This window comes from Phyllobates terribilis, unplaced genomic scaffold, assembly GCF_046119375.1.
Source record: "Phyllobates terribilis strain yellow unplaced genomic scaffold, ASM4611937v1 Scaffold_8__6_contigs__length_399053987, whole genome shotgun sequence".
In the NCBI taxonomy this organism is placed as follows: domain Eukaryota; kingdom Metazoa; phylum Chordata; class Amphibia; order Anura; family Dendrobatidae; genus Phyllobates; species Phyllobates terribilis.
The window spans coordinates 300,183,232-300,190,139 of NW_027362768.1; the positions used below are offsets into that span (position 1 = coordinate 300,183,232).

At 38.3% G+C, this 6,908-nt stretch overlaps 1 long non-coding RNA gene across 1 annotated transcript; it reads left to right on the forward strand.

The window, feature by feature from the left end:
- Positions 1–514: 514 nt before the first annotated feature.
- LOC141157358 (uncharacterized) lies at positions 515–6,278 on the forward strand. Its single transcript, XR_012247786.1, has 2 exons — positions 515–879; positions 4,831–6,278. It is a non-coding gene; the product is annotated as an uncharacterized lncRNA (long non-coding RNA).
- The last annotated feature ends 630 nt before the right edge of the window (positions 6,279–6,908 follow it).

Sequence of the window (6,908 nt, forward strand, 5' to 3'; positions counted from 1 at the left end):
TTTTTTTCACTGTCCTTTTGTCTCTTTATGCATTTACATAAACTTCAGTGAAAAAAATAAAACCTCTCATTCTATTTTGCCATCAAAAACGCTGAAAAAAGTCACCTGTGTTTTTGATGCGTTTTTTCAGCGTTGTTTTTCACCACCCATTACTTCCAATGGGTGAAAAAACGCTGAAAGAAGTGACCTGCTCTATCTTCCAAAGAAAACATGCAAAGCACAAAATCCTGAACAAAAAAAACCCCATAATGTGTTCATGAGATTTTTGGAATCTCATAGACTTTGCTGGTACTGCAAAACACAGCTGAAAATTTGCGTAAAAAAACGCATAAAAAAAAACGCTGGAAAAACCCAACATGTGTGAACATAGCCTAAGATGCTGCATTTTTGTGCAAGAAGACAAGCAGCGTCAAAAACTCATTGTGGGAACTTATCCTAAAAAGTTCAAAGACTTGCAAAAATCATTCCTGATTGTTACTTATTTGTGGTGGATAATGAGTTAAACTTTCTTGACGCACCTTTACCTAAAGCTTAAACCTTTAGACTTTACCCCTTGCTCCTCTCGATACTCTTGAACATGGAAGAACAGCTCTTCTACCCGGCCATAGCTCTGATCTATTTTGCCGCTTTGTCCTGGGAGAGTCGGGGGAACAGGTTGGAGCTGGGAACGGCTGCCTCTCTCAATGTATTCTGCCTCTTTGTGGTCGCACAGCCAATCTGCCTGATTTTGGGCGGATATCAAGGACTGATAATCTATGCATCAATAGCAGCGACTTCCTATGCTTCACTGCCTAGAGGAGAAAAGGAGCCCAAACCTGATAAAACCAAGAAAATCAAAGATCAGTCAAAGACAAGCAAATGTAAAGTGATCAAGAAGGAGTAAGTGGCGTGGATGTGTTTAGTTAGAGGTGCGTTTGACCCCAAAAATCTGCATTTCATTAATTGCTTGTGACTTCTAATGTGTCTCCTTCTGGAGAGTGACATGCCTGGCATGCCAGTGTGAGGAGGCTTATAAGCCATGCAATACTCTAATCACCCTGCCCTTCTATCCTGTACCCTAACCCATCAGTATAATCACACCAGCAGAATAGAATTTTAATAGAGTAGATCATATCGCTGTCAACATTTCGGCGATTTCATTGGCGGGAAGCTTTTCACTTCCTACCCACTAGAAAAATAGGAAAAAGTTTGTATGACCTTTTAAACGACCTTGGAACACTTTGTAAGTTCTGATGTACTCTGTGAGGATGACTATTAAGATATATATGACTCCATTAATCCAATTGGGATTTCCGCTGACAATTAGTTGTACAGCAAAAATATAAAAATGTGTTGTGGTAACTTGTTAGACAGATAAATTTATGTAAATTGGCTATCCAAGGAAAAAATATATATTTGCAGGCTCCCAGAGCACAGAGGCCCCTTCTTTAAGCAAGATTACAAATAAATGACTGAAGCAAAATCACATAATTTACATCATTTTAAGAGTATCTAAACTTTTTTTTAAATTAATTATCTTCGAGGTATTGTAAAGTTTGTGATTTTTGTTATGTTTTTACTGTATTTTGCTTTCTCCTCTGCCAAAAACTATGATGCAGTGCTGTTTCAAAGCCCAGTTTATGCTCCTTTAGAAGCTGCTTTTATCTGCTGCTCAGCAAAGAGTCGTACATTCCATTCAGTCTGTGTAGGGTAATTTCCCTGTCTAATTTCGGGGTTAGCTGGTAGGGAGCAGAGAAGCGCAGACAGGAAAGGATTGTTAAAATATAGTTTAGGGATCTTGGCTGAGCAGCAATTAAGAGCAGCTTCTAAAGGACCATGAATTTGGCATTGAAACAGCACTGTAGACTAGTGTTTGTGAGAGAAGGAAGCAAGGTAAGATAATTAAGTATATTACAAAAAAATCATAAGTTTGCAATGTCTGGAGGATAATTAAGTAAAAAAAAGTTTGGTTACTCTTTAAAAGATTATATATTAAGAAATTTGTACATGGGGTGGTAGATTGACATCTCAATGGCACTGCTGCTTCACAGGCATCATCCGACATTCTTGCTCATGTACCTGGTACATACATCTTCCTCTTTATTCCTAGGGCAAAGGCAACATTGATGTACTGACCATGCATTGACCAAATGTTCAGTACAATTGGAAGAGGCTGAAAGAGTGCATGTGCAAGACTTGATGAAGGATACTCATGTCATAGCAGCAATAATAACATGTGAATCTAGCACCTAGTGGTGGTGCTAGGTAGGAAAATCAAGCAAATCAATGCACCATTAGCCCACCCTTCCCTAACGTGTATGGAACCATTTCAGTATGTGGCTTCATTCAATCTCCATGTGCTTAGCTCTGTCATGTGCATGAAGTCCAGTCGCTGAAGTTTTACTTGACAGATGCAATACAGATGTATAAGGAAGTTTTTTGTAGGGCACAACTAATAGCTAACTCTTTAAAAAGTATCGGTCACCAGATCTCAGAATATAAACCATGATCATTATTAAATACATTTCTTAGAACTAATGAGCAATGCTAACATAGATTTTCATAGTAAGTACACTGGCCTCATCAAACCTATTTTTTTCCCCACCTATGTAATAATGTACAGTACAGACCAAAAGTTTGGACACACCTTCTCATTTAAAGATTTTTCTGTATTTTCATCGCTATGGAAATTGTACATTCACACTGAAGGCATCAAAACTATGAATTAACACATGTGGAATTATATACTTAACAAAAAAGTGTGGAACAACTGAAAATATGTCTTATATTCTAGGTTCTTCAAAGTAGCCACCTTTTGCTTTGATGACTGCTTTGCACACTCTTGGCATTCTCTTGATGAGCTTCAAGAGGTAGTCACCGGAAATGGTTTTCACTTCACAGGTGTGCCCTGTCAGGTTTAACAAGTGGGATTTCTTGCCTTATAAATGAGGTTGGGACCATCAGTTGTGTTGTGCAGAAGTCTGGTGGATACACAGCTGATAGTCCTACTGAATAGACTGTTAGAATTTGTATTATGGCAAGAAAAAAGCAACTAAGTAAAGAAAAATGAGTGGCCATCATTACTTTAAGAAATGAAGGTCAGTCAGTGCGAAAAATTGGGCAAACTTTGAAAGTGTAGTTGCAAAAACTATCAAGCGCTTCAAAGAAACTGGCTCACATGAGGATCGCCCCAGGAAAGGAAGACCAAGAGTCACCTCTGCTTCTGAGGATAAGTTTATCCGAGTCACCAGCCTCAGAAATCGCAGGTTAACAGCAGCTCAGATTAGAGACCAGGTCAATGCCACACAGAGTTCTAGCAGCAGACACATCTCTACAACAACTGTTAAGAGGAGACTTTGTGCAGCAGGCCTTCATGGTAAAATAGCTGCTAGGTAACCACTGCTAAGGACAGGCAACAAGCAGAAGAGACTTGTTTGGGCTAAAGAACACAAGGAATTGACATTAGACCAGTGGAAATCTGTGCTTTGGTCTTATGAGTCCAAATTTGAGATCTTTGGTTCCAACCACCGTGTCTTTGTGCGACGCAGAAAAGGTGAACGGATGTACTCTACATGCCTGGTTCCCACCGTGACGCATGGAGGAGGAGGTGTGATGGTGTGGGGGTGCTTTGCTGGTGACACTGTTGGGGATTTATTCAAAATTGAAGGCATACTGAACCAGCGTGGCTACCACAGCATCTTGCAGCAGCATGTTATTCCATCCGGTTTGCGTTTAGTTGGACCATCATTTATTTTTTAACAGGACAATGACCCCAAACACACCTCCAGGCTGTATAAGGGCTATTTGACCAAGAAGGAGAGTGATGGGGTGCTACGCCAGATGACCTGGCCTCCACAGTCACCAGACCTGAACCCAATCGAGATGGTTTGGGGTGAGCTGGACCGCAGAGTGAAGGCAAAAGGGCCAACAAGTGCTAAGCATCTCTGGGAACTCCTTCAAGATTGTTGGAAGACCATTTCCGGTGACTACCTCTTGAAGCTCATCAAGAGAATGCCAAGAGTGTGCAAAGCAGTAATTAAAGCAAAAGGTGGCTACTTTGAAGAACCTAGAATATAAGACATATTTTCAGTTGTTTCACACTTTTTTGTTAAGTATATAATTCCACATGTGTTAATTCATAGTTTTGATGCCTTCAGTGTGAATGTACAATTTTCATAGTCATGAAAATACAGAAAAATCTTTAAATGAGAAGGTGTGTCCAAACTTTTGGTCTGTACTGTATATGTACTGTGAAATCTGTTGACAGATCCTTTTCATGTTCCTCAAGATTTTCAAACAGGAAACTTTCTATCACAAATTCCAGGTTATTTGTGTGACAGAGCAAATTCTGTTCATACTGTATAAAAGGCAAATCTTTTGAAAGCTTTTTTTTTCCTAGATGTAAAATAATGGAAATTAATAAGCAGAGAGATATATTACAGATTGATTCTGAACATGCTAGTTTATGGATCGATTTATTGCTGTAGGATGTGACCATAAATAATTACTAAACTCCTATATAAGGGGTAAGGTTTCTACTTGTGGAGAGTGACATGCCAAGTCTGGCACGCCATTATGAGGAGACTTAAACGTCTTGCATGCTCTTCTGGGAAATTAAATATGCAAATTGTCTCTTCAGAGAGGAAGAGGACTTGAACTATAGTGACACGTATTGGAAGTAGCCAAATCAGATCTCTTACTTTGCACTGATGAGGGGCAATACCCCGAAACACTGTCTCCAAAATATGATTCTGATTTGACTTTTTCCTAAGTCATATTTCAAGGCTTGTTAAAGGGTTGATAAGTAAATTTGTATTTCTGATATTTCCATATTTCTTTCATTCCTTATAGATAAATAAAAATGACCCTGTATTATGTGTGTGAAGATCAGATTGAAGATGAAGATGTTATCAAGTTCTCTTTCGATATCAATTCATAAGGGCTGATTAGAAATCAGCACAATGGTCCTAGCATGAACGGTACTATATGTATGTCTATGGGCCATATAAGCAACGATTATAACTGTTCTAACAACTGAAACACGCGGAAGTATAAAAGATGGAATTATTGAAAGCATCAGATTTCGTAGAAGGAGCAGACAAGCGCACGGTGTATCTGGTGCAATACTGACCTTGATGTTGAGACGTAGGCATCTAGTGGATGTGCACATATGTATTCTTGAAGGAAACACACAATGGAGTAGATTTATCAATCCTGTCCACTATTTGGCAAACTTAGGGCCCAATTAAACAAAGCTTTCACACCAGAATTGTGGAGTAAAAACTTTAAAAAGTTGCAAAATTTAGGTACCTAACTTTTGGCATTTTCACATCAGTTTTTCCAGCTCTACAGAAATGGGTGCAGCTGCGGTGGAACAGGGGCACGACGGGGACTTGACGCCACAGCCTGTCTAATTCTTGATGAGCTTTGGCATTCCCTACTCCAGAAATCTGACTCCAGCACCTGACTGGAGTGAGATTTCTGGCATAACAAATGTAGACATACTCCACTCATAAGACGCTCCAGATTCATGAAGAGTCGTGCACCACTTCATGAATCAGGAGCGTTTGACTCCAGTACGCTCCCATATCTCCTGTCTTGATGAATTTGGTTCTTAGACTATACCATCTGTAAATTCTCCAACTTTGTCACAAGCTGAATAATAAGTTTAGTCTATGTTTAGACGATTTTGCCTAACTTTACACCACCTAATGGTTGGCTTGTTTTGACCACGATTTGTCACATGGTGTCACCTGTTTTCCTCCAAACCATGCTCTTTTGAGCCAAACCACACTCCTTGTCAAAAAGTATCTGAAACCTATTAGTAAATCCAAATTAATATTCAACCATACAGGGAAGAAGAAAATGTCATCACTCACTGGTCATAATAATTTCCACAATTGTATTTCAAAGAATTAAATTGCAGAGTGAAAACACTGCAAAGTATGGCCAGCCGTTTCGCCCTTGAGTGCTTCTTCCTGGTAACCTAGCATGAATCGTCTATTGTCTGTACTTTCCAGTGTTTCACAAGTCTCCCAGCCGCTTTTTCATTCTTTGAAATAAAATCCTGGAATTTTCTATGACCGATGCGTGCTGCAATTTTCTTTTTCTCTGCATGGCTTACACATTGTACTACTCTCTGCTGTTATTGCAAAGCACCGCTGTGTAATTGGGGATAACTATACTGAGAGTGCCGGTATTCATTTTGCTTTTGGCTGAAATTAATATTAATTGTGCTATTTTGTTTCTTTCAGAAACTTGTACATCATATGACATTAAACACAATTAACAAATTTTTATTTTCCTAGAATCCTTGAAAAATGTTTTTCTACTTTTGTTTGTATTTTTTTTCCCCATTAATTTGTATTTAACATTAAACAGACTAAAAGACAAACTTTCATCCCCTGGAAAACTTAATGAAGTAAAATGAAACCAAAATATAAAACCATTCTCAAATATATATAATTATGAAGATAAAATAAAAAAATTCTGTCTAATTTAGTGATAAATCTCTGGTGCGTTAATGGTAACCCATCATGTTGTACATGTAGTCCTATCTGTGGACAGTACGTTATAGAGAAGAGGAAGCTGAGAAGTATGATACATAGGTTAGATGGAAAAAATGTAATATAACTTGTATATTATTCATGGAAATGACTGGTGTTTGTATATATAGGAATCCAGTGGGCGGTGTTTAAGGAAATACTACTAGAATCCTGTAGAAAATGTATATTCTGTGGCAATAAAATATCCAGGAATAAAAGAAACCATTATGGACAGTACAAAGTTTAATAAGACAAAAACAAACGGCATTCAAAATCTTGAAGGCCGAGAATACAGAAATAGAATTTCAGGAGTATAAAGACCTAAATAAGAAATGTAAAAAAGAAATCAAGCTAGCAAAATTATCTACAGAGAACAAGTCGCCA